Source organism: Meriones unguiculatus, chromosome 19 (assembly GCF_030254825.1).
Source record: "Meriones unguiculatus strain TT.TT164.6M chromosome 19, Bangor_MerUng_6.1, whole genome shotgun sequence".
Lineage (NCBI taxonomy): Eukaryota > Metazoa > Chordata > Mammalia > Rodentia > Muridae > Meriones > Meriones unguiculatus.
In genome coordinates, this window is record NC_083366.1 from 33,566,413 (window position 1) to 33,581,170 (window position 14,758).

Consider the following 14,758-nt stretch of genomic DNA (forward strand, 5'->3'; position numbering starts at 1 on the left):
CTGTTGATTAATATAATAATTTTCTCATGGAAATTTCTCTGGCATATATAGAATATATATTACATTTATAGAAATGTCACTATGGAGACTCATAAAAATATTGTAGTTTGTCAAATTTTAGATTTTTTTTTGTAAGAAACTGTGAACATGAATGTAGCATGGGAATTAAGAAGATAACTTCCTTGGGCTGATCAGGACTTTAGTTTTTGAGGCCCTAAGAAATACTAATTTTTTTTTCTTTAGTGTTGATCATTGCAGCCTTTGCCTAGGTTTTGCCATTGTGTTTCTGTCTGTGACAGACGTTTTGTTTTTAAAAATTCTGAGGTAGGCAAAAGAATCTATTCTCTTCTAAAAGGTTGGACTTTATATTTGCTAGCTCAGCTAGATATTGGGGAGGTATAGAAAAATAAAGAGCTTTTAAAATTCAATTACTTTACAGAATGCCTAGCCACTATTTAATTGATTCTATTTTCATTGACAATCTTGTTGCGTAACAAAGGCAATGTTTTTGTGGTGGTCCCTGCTGAGCTTCATCATCAATCTGTAGTCAGAGTGCCTCTGTCCACTGTCTCAACATCTGGGAGTCATGTATAAGTTATTTTGTGGGCACTTATGTATTCCAAAATGTTAGTAGGACTGAGGATGCGGCTTCGATACACAGCACCAGTATGACACTTCACTAATGTTTTCAGAATCTGTCACCGTCCCTATGGGTTCTATCTTTTCTCTGCCTGATGATCTGGACTGTGTGCATGATTGGGTACCCTCGTTCTCTGGTTTCTAGTTTGATCTTCTAGCAGTGGTGGCAGGGTGAGGATAGGGGATGGTAGAGGAGGATTTGGGGGTGTTTATCACTCCTGCAAGTCTCGAAGCTTTCTCCCCTGCTCAGCAGCACTTTTTTCTTTCTTGACGTTCGAGCCCCAGGGATAATAAAATTCTCTGTTGTCTTGTTTGTTCCCTTAATTTTATCTCTAACCCTGAAAGTGGCCTTTTCTTTAAAATCTCTTTCTTTGAGATATCAGTCATTTTTTTTTTCTTTCATGAGTTGACTGTTGGTGCCTACCTATTGCTTTACTCTCTAGATTTTATTTGTTTAAAGCTATAAAATTCTCCAACCCTGGACTATAACTGCAACAATTCAGAGCAGAGATGAGAGTTCTATCAGTAAGGGTTCAAGGATCATTTTGCTCAGTGGCTGACTTTGAAATGAGGAGTAATTAGCAGCATGGCTGTAAATATTTTAAACTTTGTGAGACATAGAGAATGTTGCAGCCACAAATTATGACACGTCTATGTAAATGGCTGTCTATACGTCTCAATAAAACTTTATTTACAGAACTAAGTGATGAGCCAGATTTGATGTCAAGCCTGTGGTTTGTTTACTTTGAAGTACTTCACTTGATTTACTGTCCGCCGATGTGAAAGGATCTTAATTTTTTAGACAGCTGCAGATAACATTGCTTGGAGAAGTTTCATTACAAGGTAACCCTTCCACATGGTAAAGCCATTCTGAGGAGATGAGGTTTGTGTTAAATATAGCATGAAAGAATACTTTTCTTTCTCTAGCAGCAGAGAAGCACAGTATGATGTAGTAATCACCAAGAGGGAGCTTTCACCCTTGGCTGGCCCTTCCACACTCCCCCTTGAGCTGGAGATAGATTTCTAGATCTAGAGGAAGGTTCCAGAGATGTAATAAACTGCTCACCTCTTTGTGTCTGGTCAGGAGGGTGGGCTGACACTGGAGGTGAGCCTCTGGACACTTACATAGCACAGAGGCTTATTTTAAGGCCATGTGGTTCTAAGAGCTACTTACCTTGGACCTTTCCAGGTCAAATTCCACCTCTCTCCAAGGTTTTCCTGTGGGACCTGCTCCACAGCTTTGGTGGAATTGTGGTGTGTGCTGTGCGTGGAAGTTGACAATATCTATCTCTGCTCTTCATTATTAGCTAGTAAGGTCTAAGAGTACATGGTGCCATAAACTATATAACCCTGTGCGTTATGAAACCTGTGTTAGGTGTCTTTTACAGGCACTCACTTGAATCTAGTTTAATTTTGAAATAAGTTATAATCATCTCTTTAATATTTCCAGAGTCTGGGCACCTCTACAGTTCCCACATTGACACTGCAATGAGCTCATCAGACGTCACACTTGTGGTCTGTTTAGTGCTCTCTCCTGGGCTGGTCGTGCAAGCCTTAGCAGAAGCAGTTGTATGGTCTTCTCCAGGCAAGTGCAAGGGAACTGGCCTGCTAAAATTCTGCTTTGAGCAATGGGGGCTGCCAACTGAAACATAGATAGACAGTCTCTCACTCTGCTCTCCCACGGCAGAGATATTAATCATATCTCCTTCCTTCTTGCATTCTTGGCCTTGCTTCCATTGGCTTTGGGGTTTGTTCAGTCTATATGACTTTTTTTTTTTAATTTCCATTCACTTTCACATCGAAATAAGAAGCATCTTTTGTTACAGAGTTTGTGAGGTCTGGGGTGAATCCAAGGGAATTCCTGGTAATTCTGCCTGACAAACCCTATGCTCATCAGCGGTCAGAGTCTTTTGCAGGACCTCTGAAGTACATGCTGCTTGGGCCCAAGCATTGCGTTCCTCATTTAGTGGCTTGATATGCCTAGGACCGTCCCAGGTGGTTTTGCTTGCCTGGGTCTACATTGCCATGGGTGTGTACAACTACAGTTAGTAAGTTCCTAAAATAGCCCAATTCTCATAATTCCACAGACATGCCATTGGTTACCCTGGCTGCCACTGACCCCAAGATATTGTTAGAAACTTGATCTTTAGTAGCTGGGAAAAGAGGGGAACATTTAAAGCTACACGGAGTTTCTAGTCTCCAAGGGTAGAGACACAGATTTACCTCAGAGGCAAATAGTTGCTTTTAGTCTGGGAAAACCACTTGAGTTTACCATTTATTTACAAAAATGTAAATCAAACATCCATTCACTGTTCTAGAGGGAAATGTGAAGTCAGCATTAACCCAAACACAGATGTTTTAGACTGAGAAGTTAAGTGTTCAACTTGTAACATCAATTTTCGGGAATAACTAAGCCAAACTCTTGTCTGAGAGTCATGGTCATCTGGCAAAGAGAACGAATGTTCGAGAATTTCTAGGCCTGTCCATTTTTAAGGGTGCTGCTCCACAAGTTATTGCCAATTGTGACCGCTTTGTGTAAATAACTGTATTTGGAGCCATTGTCTAGAATGGCAGCACTGAGACCTGGGGAGTGGAGCAAGAAGAATCTTAGTTAGTAGACACACAATTTCCTAGGACTCGGTTTACCAAGAAGAACTCACAAAATGGCGGGGTTCAGCTATTACCTTTCTTCTGAGTTATGGGCAAGAAAGAATATTCCCTTTGTCAAGGTTGGAAAAGTTAAACCCAGACTCAAAAAAATATTGAAGAAGGAGAAGGAACTGGGGCCTGGAACTCAGAGCTTCAGGTCAGAAAGGCCTCAATCCTGAGGGCAGCTGATTTTTGAGGGAACTGCAGGGCACAGAGGGCGAGAAAGTCACATTTACTGTAAGTTGGGCTGGGGACAGGATGAGGGCTGATGGTCAGGATTCTTGAAGAGGCCTGGGGACTGAGACCTTCTCTCAGCACTTCTGCTACAACATTGTACCTTCCCTCCTTTAGACTTGCATTTTTGTTGAGATATTTTGTTGGGACACAAAGACTCAAGAGAAAAATATGTTACCAGCTTGTAACTAACTGCAAAAGAGAGGTCAGGGTTCATGTCTGAGGCCAGTTCTCAGGGACAGCAAACCCCAGAAACATGAGGGTCCTAGCCATGTATTATGTATGGTGATGGTGGTTTAGATTCAGTGTGGGTTTTGAAGCCATGGCATGTATATTGGGATACCAAACAAAATAGAATTATCATGCTTGTTTACATATTAGAGAGAATTTGAGAATATGAATTAGATGTGAATTCCTACCTTATAGATAAGGTTCCAGTAAAAAGAGTTTTCTTTCTTTAGTAGGATAGTGTCATCAAAATCTGCATGATAAATGAAAATATCCAAGTTGTGTTATCAGAGAATATAATACAATACCTGCATACTGAAGATAGCAAGTAGTTTCCAAAACCCATTCTAATTATATAATTGATTTATATCAAATTTATTAATAGCTCATATCATAAATACAAAACCATAAACACAGGATATTAATCAAATTAGCGCAAACCAAAGGGCCTAATAACACAAGAGGTCACAAAGGAAAACAGCTCTCCAAAATTTACTTGAGCTCTCCAAGAAGAGACAATCAGATGACAAGGATCCAGATTCTTCCCTGTCCCGTCACAGTTCTCTAAGACCAGCAGACTGATAAAGGCTGTTTGCAAGGTGGGTCATCTTGATTTTCACCAAAGTAAGCACCCACATGCAGAAAGTACAAAATTTAAAGAGAAGATGAAAACACATAACAAATGCTGGCTCAGTGAAAAGGTGAGCTGCTATGTACAACATCAAAGTGCTGGAGCGAGGACGACACTGAATGAGTGCAGGACTATGGTAGTGACAAGCTAGCAAGTCACTCTAGAAGAAATGTTGCTTATATGAATGGCAGTCATCCACTGCTTAACAAGATTTGAGAAGAGTGATCGGTCTTCTGTTCAAAGGGCTTTGTGTATCCATTGGCCACTTATGTTTCCTGAGACAGGGTTTCATGTAGCTTCCGTTGACCTTCCACTCATGATGTAGGCAAGGATCACTGAACTTTTGATCCCCCTGCTTCTACTTCCTGAGTCTTGAGATTAAAGGAATATACTGCTATGCCTGATTTATGCTACGCTGGGAACCAGGCTTGGAGTTTGTACATGCTAAACAAGCTCTAGCCCCTTCATCATCCTCCTGATATTAAACAGTGCAAATGGGTATGCTACTTCAATATTTTGATAACAGTGAAACATCTTAGTTCCTTTAAAGATACTGTTCACTATAAGAATTATAACATTATGCTGGAAGGTTTGTGTGATATTATTCATAAGTTCAGAGAGTACAGTCTTTACTGAAGACCTTCTTATGCTCCAATATTTTTTTGAAAAAAGACTTACAGTTTATTTTGACTGTGGAACATTAACAGTTCCTTTACCCCATTAAAGCGAGAAGAAGGGTAATATTATACTTCCCACTGAGAATATGCTACGGACTCATTGGTAGCATACGGTATTTCTTGACTGTTCAATTTTTCCCTACTTGCATAATTTCCTTGGGAAAATCTACTGGTATGTAATTATCTTTTGACCACATTTTTGAGTGGATATTTCAGAGAGTTTTACCAGAATTTTTCTATCTGTCTCCTGCCTTTCTTTTCAGCAGCTTAGCCCATAAAGAATACACAAGTGATCAGCTGATCTGGGGCTACACAGTGAGTCACGTACATAGTCAAGGGAACTTAGGCTTCGGATCCCCACTTAGGGCACATTGAGTTTTACAGAAAAAACTGTTCTACTTCTTGTGGCCATGGAATTTTGGGGGGTATAGAGTTATGGCACATCAAAACCCACTATAGAGAAACACCTGTTTCTGTAATGTCAACACACTGGCATGTGTTAGAATTCAGGGACACTCGAGAACTGATGTCAGTGGGAATGATAGGGTGTTTCACTTTGATGGGATCTTTTTTTTTCCTTCAGAATAGGATAGTATTAGCGTCAATATTCAGTCATCCATACAATCCAGCTCCATCACTTTGCACAGGGCCCTGGCACACAAATAAAATTACAGGGCAAGGAAAATGCTGTGAAGATCCAAATGCTGTAGACTTTTTGAAGAGGCTACCTTCAGACATGATAACATCCAACATATTAATACCCCAATAAACTACTTTCTTTGAGACTGCAAGACTCATCAATACCTTAGAAGCCATCCATAGGTTGCCAGCAAAAGAACTTTATGTGTGGTGTGGATTCCTCCTCTAAAGTTGTTGGTCAGAGGTGTCTCAGGGGCCCCTCCCAAACACTGCTGATGATTGGCTGCCCACCAGGCTTTGGTGGTAAGACACTATTGTTGAAGACACCATATACACTGGTCAGCCACACTACATGGAAAGATCAAGTTGGCATTGATTAGGAGGTTTCCTCCATGATGGATAGCTCTCATATTACTGCAAGGTTATGAAGGCTGCTAGGGGTGGGGGTGGCGCACACCAACAGTCTTACCTAGGTAGGAAAAATGTGACCTACAGTAATGACCAGTATGGCAATTTACGCCCCTGGGTATAACAGTGCATAAATATTATGGGGAAAACCAATCATTTTCTGGTTGCATTTAAGGCCTGTTCCACAGGTGGAAATATGCCTGTTTGGTTAGGAAGCCATGGTTGGTGACTCTCAGATCCTAGGGACAGTGTTACATTTATTGCTTTGATGAATGGACACAGTATCAACCTCACCTTTAAATTAATCTCCTTGCTTGTAGTTTACTGTACCTCTCCGAGCTTATTGAAGAAGGTATTTTTTTTGATTGTTGTTTTGTTTTGCTTTTGTGCATGGGTGGTGGTTAATGAAGAAACTCTCAAGTGGTCAAGTTTTATTGTCTGTCTCCCGAGGCAATGCATAAATGGGTTTAATTTGTTCATGAAACCATACCAAATATGTGTGTGTGTGTGTGTGTGTTTCTTTTAGGGGCATTGTTGATTCATCCCCTTTTACTTGTGTATGATAAAATGTACAAGGGAAAGTTTCTGTCATGAAACCAAATTCTAAGCCTATAAATACTTCTGCAGATGATATTGAAGGAAGTCCAGCTGGTGGGCCTACTCTCGTTTCTCAGATGTTTATGCTCTCTTCCTTCTGTGGTCCAATTTATCCGTTAGCACATGAGCAAGAATGCGATAATTGATCAAGTGGTTACAGTAAGCGATTTCTCCATATGCATCAGTCTCTACCTTCATTCTGTACTTGACGAACTGGCTCCCTTTAAATTAAAAAAGTGGTGGAAATTGGTTCCAAACAAACCTGAGCAGGTTGAGCATGTCCTTTTTGGGGTTCCAGGACAGGATATCTAAAGCCAACTTGAGTTCAATGCTTTATAAGCCTGGGATATCGCACTTGAGTAACCTCTTCAGTTCTGCAAGAAGATCAGTGAGGATACCAGGTCTGCCATCTTCAGTAGAAAACTTCAACTCTAAAGACAGAAAGCAAAGCCATGCACACCCCATTACCTCCTGGTACTTCCTTAACAGAGTTCCTGTCACTCCTACACAGTACATAGGGTAGTGCTTTCTTCCTTGTTCTGAAGCATATTTTTCCAAGGCAATCAAACAGTTATAATTAGCTTATTCTTTCTTTTAGGGTAACTTTTCTTATTACCTTGAGAATTTGAAATCATTTATCTTAATCACACTAACCACCTACAACCCCTCTCATATGCACCTTTACCTCCCTACTGAATTGGACTCTTGAGTTTTCCTCTTCTGTTTCCCTCACTCAACTCTAATTTGTGTTGCTCAGCTCCTTACTGGTGTGGAGTCTGCCCTGGAGTGCGGTTGGCCTTCCTTCTTCCAGCAACTGTAAAATGCCAATATCTCCTCAGCCTGTGATGGAATTTTGTGCCCATCTCCATGCTTGGATTGTGTCTGGCTTGAGCTTATGCAAATCTTGTGCATGCCATCACAACCGCTGTGGTTGCATATGCATGGCTGCACTGTCGGGTCCAGAGAATACTATTCCCTTGAAGTCATCCTTCATTTCTGGATCTTACAATTAATATTTCCTCCCCATCTTCTGCAAAGTCTTCTGAGTCCTAAGGGGAGAGATGTGATATGCACACATCATGATGAATAATCTTGGATGTACTAATAATGACAAATGCTGTGCTTCTACATAAGTGTGAGACATTTTTAACTGAATCCTGGGAAGAAAAGGCCAAAAACTTCTGTTTTCACTGCAATATAGAAATAGGAAGGAACTAAAGTTTTACTAGAATATTATGACCCACTTTAGGGATGTGTGAGTGTGTGTGTGTGTGTGTGTGTGTGTGTGTATGCTGAGATAAAACTTGGTGTCTCAGAAAGTCCCACACTGTGATTTCTATGTTGAGTAGAATATCAGAGAATGAAGCAGCATGAACAAAATGATCCTGCCAGCTGATGATTTAATAATGTCAGAGGACAATGGGGCTAGAGTAGTATCTTACCATTCATTGAAGGTGGCTTATTCCCATGCAAAAGTGCAGAAAGAGAGCTCTAAACACAAGGCTAGTCGTTTTGACAGGGCTGAGGACTTGTCTTTAGAGGGAGGAGGAAATGGATTTAGGATAGGCTTCCACTATGTGTGTGCGTGTGTGTACACATACACACACTGAAATACTGAAAGACTGAAAACAATAATATATAAGTTAAAAACTGGCCAAGGGTGAGCTCAACTGAAACAAATGTCGTAGCAATCACAGAGGACACCAGGAGGCATTTCCTGAAGTTTTGTGGTTAATAGCTTCTACGTACTTTAAATTCCCTCAAAACCTGAACAATTCATTTTCTCTTTTTTCTAGGAGAACGGGGAGTGGGATATTTGTGTGTCCATGTGTGTGAGCACACACGGTCCTTGCCATATGCTCCTGAGAGGACAACCCTGCTTTGGCTTCTGTGTGTTTGTCATAAAACTTGACAGAAACGTAAGTTTCAGATGGAGGGAAAACTTCTTGTGGCACAATTATAAGACTCACGAAAGTGTGCTTTTCAGGTAAGAGGTGACAACTTGTCACTGAAGAGATCATGCCAGGCATACCAGGCAAAGAAAGCCGGAGGTCGGCCTAGTTTGTTATATTACATGGAAGAGATCTGTTCTTGGGTTGGCCACATGAGCAGGCAAGATTTCATGTCTTTGTCATGTGCCTTGTCTTAACTTGTAAGAGGTGTTAGTATGATGTAATAGAGAAACGGGAACCTGAAGTAATTAAGCAGTTGCATACAGAACTACGCTTTAGTGCGGAGTACAAACAGAAATGCAGTTTATTATTACATGAAAACTATCTGGTTGCCATACATATTTCAGTTTAATAGATGATCTATCTGCAGTTATGACCCCAAACAGTAACTACTGTATCTGTGTGGCTCACTGTACCCTTTCTCCATGATATGATGTAAACTACAAGCCTAGAGAGAGGGAATTAGTCTCAGATCTCTCAAAGTAGAGGTAGAATCTATGGCACAGCAGAGTTAAAGGTAAAATGGACAGAGTAGCAGAAATGTCTTGGTCTATTTTATAATGCTAACAACACAATAGCATAAATCTCAAAGAAAAGAGGTTTATTTCTTCCAAGGTCAAAAGGCTGCACGTGGTGATGTGCTTTCTTATTGGCGGAGTCCAGAGGCAGCTGTTTAGTAGAGAGTGCTCAAATGTCTTAGCTCAATTTGACTTTCATAGTGGGGCCCGCATTGGAGAGAGTCATTAATTCAATAATCCCATGAATATGTTCACCCCTTCATGAGTGCAGAATTTAAGTCACTTAAGGGTTCTGCCTGGCACTATCACTTCCTATCTTTTGGTGGTCAAACCATTTTAATATGATTTCAGCAAAAAAAGAAGAAAAAAAGAAAAGTTAATACTTAAAATATAGCAAGAGGTCAAAAAATCTACTTACAAAAGGTCAGTGAGAGTCTTTTTTATGAAAAAGATGGCATCGTCATCAGCCTCTGAAGCTTTCAATCACCCCATTAGTTATGGGTAATGGAGGATACACAAGATAAGAACCAGGTAAGAAATCCTCTCAAATCTCCCTTTCAACACATGCAAAGAAACTAGAGGATGATTGAAGTGACAGCGTATTCATTAGGCCTCACGGCTACTGTGGCAGGCTTCTTGACTGCTCTGAAAGAGTTCCAAGGAAAAAGCACACTTAAAAATATATATTGCTGCCAAAATATTTCTGCAATATTAAATATTTTATGGAAACATAGGCCTAAAAAATCTTATTTATGGAAAAATGAATCAAATGTAATGTCAATTATAAGGTGGAACCAGCTCCAGAAAAAGGATTTGGATGCAGAGTTTTAAAATTTAATTTTATTTATATATATTTATTTATTGCAATTTATTCACTTGGTATACTTGCTGCAGCCCCCTCCCTCATCTTTTCCCAGTCCCATTCACCCTCCCTCTTCTCCCCTTATGCTCTTTCCCTAGTCCCCTGATAGGGGAGGACCTCCTCTCCTTCTATCTGACCCTAGCTTATCAGGTCTCATCAAGAATGGCTGCATCATTTTCCTCTGTGGCCTGCAAGGCTGCACCCCTCTGGGGGAGGTGATAAAAGAGCCAGTTCACGTCAGAGACAACCCCTGTACCCCTTACTAGGGTACCAACGTGGAGACTGAGCAGACTATAGGCTTCTTTAGAACAGGGGGTCTAGGTCCTCTCCATGCGTGGTCTTTGGTTGGAGTAATGGTCTCTGAAAGACATCTGGGCCCAGCTAATTTGGCTTTGTTGTTCTCCTTGTGGAGTTCCTGAAATTTGCAGGCAAATGGTAAGAACTATAAAAGATCAACCTGACTGAGGTAACCCAGAAGCAGAAAGACATATATGATGTGTACTCACTTATAAGTGGATATTAGCCATATAATATAGAATACACATACTAAAATCTATAGTTCTAAAGAAACTAAACAAGGAGGACCCTAGGGAAGATGTTTAATCTTCATTCAGAAGGTCAAACAAGATAGACATTGGAAGTAAGAGAAGACAAAGAACAGGACAGGAGCCTCCCATAGAGGACCTCTGAAAGACTCTACCCACCAGGGTATCAAAGGAAATACTGAGACTCATAGATAAACTTTGGACATAGTGCAGGAATCCTTATGGAAGAAGAGGAAGATAGAAAGCTGATTTTTAAAAAATTCTTAATTACATTTTATTCACTTTATATCCTCCCTGTGGTTCTCTCCCTCCTCCCGTCCCAATCCCCCCCTTCCTCTACTTTCTGCATGCATGCCCCTCCCCAAGTTTACGGATAGGGGAGGTCTTCTTTTCCTTCCTTCTGATCGTAGTCAATTAGGTCTCATCAGGAGTGGCTGCACTGTCTTCTTCTGTGGCCTGGTATTGCTGCTTCCCCCTCAGGGGGAGGTAATTAAAGAGCAGGCCAATCAGTTCATGTCAGAGACAGTCCCTATTCCTATTACAATGGAACCCACTTGGATACTGAACTGCCATGGGCTACATCTGTGCAGGGGTCTTAGGTTATCTCCATGCATAGTCCTTGGTTGGAGTATCAGTCTCAGGAAAGACCCCTGTGCTCAGATTTTTTGGTTCTGTTGCTCACCTTGTGGAGTTCCTGTCCTCTCCAGATCTTACTGTTTCCCACTTCTTTCCTAAGATTCCCTGCACTCTCTCCAAAGGTTGCCCATAAGTCTCACCATCTGCATTGATAGTCTGCAGGGCAGAGCCTTTCAGGGGTCCTCTGTGTCAGGCTCCTGACTTGTTCCCTCTTTTCTCCTTCTTCTGATGTCCATCCTCTTTGCCTTTCTGGATAGGAGTTGAGCCTTTTAGCAAGAGTCCTCCCTCTTGATTAGTTTCTTTAGGTGTACAGTTTTTAGTAGGTTCATCCTATATTATATGTCTATATGAGTGAGTATATACCATGTGCATCTTTCTGCTTCTGGGATAGCTCACTCAGGATGATATTTTCCAGATCTCACCATTTACCTGCAAGTACTCCAATTAAAAAATGGAGTACAGAGCTAAACAGAGATTTCTCAATAGAGGAATATCGAATGGCAGAGAAACTCTTAAAGAAATGCACAACCTCATTAGCCATCAGGGAAATGCAAATCAAAACAACCCTAAGATGTCACCTTACACCCATCAGAATGGATAAGATCAAAAACTCAAGAAACAACACATGCTGGAGAGGTTGTGGAGAAAGGGGAACCCTCCTCCACTGCTGGTGGGAATGTAAACTTGTACAGCCTCTTTGAAAAGCAATCTGGCGCTTTCTCAGACAACTAGGAATAGCGCTTCCTCAAGTTGCAGCTATACCACTCCTAGGCATATATCCAAAAGAGGCTCAAGTACACAATAAGGACATTTGCTAAACCATGTTTGTAGCAGCCCTATTTGTAATAGCCAGAAACTGGTAACAGCCCAGATGCCCCTCAGTGGAGGAATGGATGCACAAATTGTGGTATATCTACACAATGGAATATTACTCAGCAATAAAAAACAAGGAAATCAAGAAAGCTGATTAAAAAAAATCGTATTTGTAAATTCTTGCTTCAGATGCATGTGAGGCATATGGAAGTTGCTTATCCTTGTCCTCTAAGGAAACTTTACCATCACTCCCACATCCTTTCCTCTCAGAAGTGGAACTGAGCTCAAGAGTGTACTCACTGATTTATGAGTATTTGTTAATTTGTAAAATTATGAGTACTTGTTAATTTGTAAATCAGTGCTTTACTTGCTTAATTTCACTTACAAGTTAAGAAAAAAAAAAGACCCAAGTAAACTCTAGCCCTAGCCCTAGCCCTATCCTAACCATAGCCCTAGACCTTTTCCTAATCCTATCCCCAACTCTAACCCTAGGCCTAACCCTAATTCTAACTCTAAACCTAACCCTAATGCTAACCCTAACCTTAGGCCTTTTCCCAGCCCTATCCCTGACCCTAACCCTAACTCTAAACCTAAGCCTAAGCCTAATGCTAATCCTAACACTAACCCTAAACTTAGACCTTTCCCTAACCCTGTTCCTAACTCTAACCCTAGGCTTAACCCTAACCCTAACTCTAAACCTAAGCCTAATGCTAATCCTAACACTAACCCTAAACTTAGACCTTTCCCTAACCCTGTTCCTAACTCTAACCCTAGGCTTAACCCTAACCCTAACTCTAAATCTAACTCCAAACCTAACTCTACTGCTAACCTTAACCCTAACCTAACCTTAGACATAACCCTAACCCTAACCCTAAACCCAAACCATAATTCTAGCTCTAGCCCTAACTTTAAAAAGCAATACTTGTGAAATTATTGCATTCATATTACTGAAAGACGTTAATTTCTTCTTCATTTTACTCTTTCATCTTTAAAGGTTTTAAGTTACATGCATTTATTTTACATGCTGTCTTATGGATCTGTGTAGACACTGAATAAATTGAGAAATGGCCACAATTCTCATCGCAGAATCAAGGATCTATTTTTAAATGTTATCATATGCTAATATCCAAATTGGTAGACTTCCGCTGATTATCACAGCCAAGATCCTATTGTACAGAACAGGCGAACCCAGCTCAGCAGCATCCTCTGCTCCCCTGCCTCAGGGCAGCTTATTTTGGTCTGGGAATGACTCCACCAGATGGAACACTGAACACTATCAATACCCCATTCCTCCCCAACATGCTACTGTGTAGGAGAGAAAACCACCGAATAAGCTGGGGTGAGAGATGATCAGGACAGGGGCTTCTTTCCATAAAAATTTTAGCACTTGCAGCCACCAGGAAGACAGTTTAATGAAAACATTTAAATGGACCCAGATTTAGGTGCCTTGTGAATTGCCTAGGTAATTCCCTTTGCTGTCACATAGCGAAGCTGTGTGGGTTCTCACTACAAGCCACCTGCTCTGCTGATTCCAGGGACTCCACGCTTGAGTGATGTGAGCATGGACATAGAGGCTGTTGCTCCTCAAGTGTTGCTGTTCACCCTGAAGGCCACGGAAATTTGCACAACTGCCTCTCAAAATGCATTTCCAAAAAAAAAAAACCAAAAACAAACAAAAAAAATATTTCCTTTCCATGCTTCCTGCCTCTGACCAAAAAATAAATGAAGGAACCTGTTATTTAGGTGCAGGCCTAACTGTCTCATGTTGGTGCCTCTGCTAAAGTTCGGGAATATTAACTTTAAAATAGATGCCGATGGCAAAGTCAAAGATTCAGCCACCTGCTTTTTGCCGTTAGTCCACTCCGACTGTCTAAGAATGTCTCCAGAACTGGCTTCTTTCTTTTCCTTTTCTTTTTTTCTCTGCAAAATCTGGCTCCAACTCCATGCCCTGCTATGTCCTTCTGTCTGTGCATCATGCAGTGTTTAGGTACAGTCACCAGGAAGTTCTTTTTCCTGGATGGATTAAACTGGGGTGCCTACAGGCATGGTTCAGATGTCCCCCACCCAGTAGGTGTGAAAGCACTTCCTCACTGCATTTCTTCGACATTTATGCACCCAGAAATCTTTGATAACATTTCATTTAATGTGAGGCACAACTGGGTATGCCCATTGTCCTTCACAACTGTTGTGCCACAAACACACAAATCAATGAGAGGCATTGAAAACTATTTTATCAGCCAACAATATATAATATTGTGAAAATCAAGCAAACCTCCTGTGACCAATAACATGTATTTGTACAGTTGCTGGCTGGATTGGAACTATGGTTCATAATATCTTTCTTTCTCTGCGAAGCTAAATCATTTATTTCAGCCAAACGCATAGACATATCATATTCAGGTCCTTTATTAAGACACATGGAGTGGTTAAGTTTGGGCCTTGGAATCAGAATAGTTGGATCATTAGAGCCTAGATTCTAGCTCAGTTGTTAAGTGGTTTGTTGTTGTTATTGTTGTTGTTTGCAACTTGTGAGTCTTCTGAGTGCTTCAGTTTCCTTCTCTGAAACCTGGAGCAATAATCAAACCTACTCACCATGTAAGAATGAGGAATAGGAATTTGATATAAGAATAAGGAATAACAATTTGGTAGCATACTTAAGGCTCCGTGTTTAAACCTCATCACAGAAGAACAAAGTGGAGAAGTAGGAGGCAGAGGAGTAGGAATAGGAGG

General features: G+C 40.8%; 1 long non-coding RNA gene across 1 annotated transcript in view; it reads right to left on the reverse strand.

Annotated features, from left to right (window-relative positions):
* Window positions 1-14,758, reverse strand: part of LOC132649265 (uncharacterized) — a 114,259-nt gene that overhangs the window by 34,644 nt on the left and 64,857 nt on the right. The window contains exons 2-3 of the long non-coding RNA XR_009587705.1: window positions 6,965-7,133; window positions 3,942-4,003 (exon numbers count right to left, since the gene is read on the reverse strand). This is a non-coding gene — a long non-coding RNA (uncharacterized LOC132649265). The remainder of the gene's footprint in view (window positions 1-3,941; window positions 4,004-6,964; window positions 7,134-14,758) is intronic.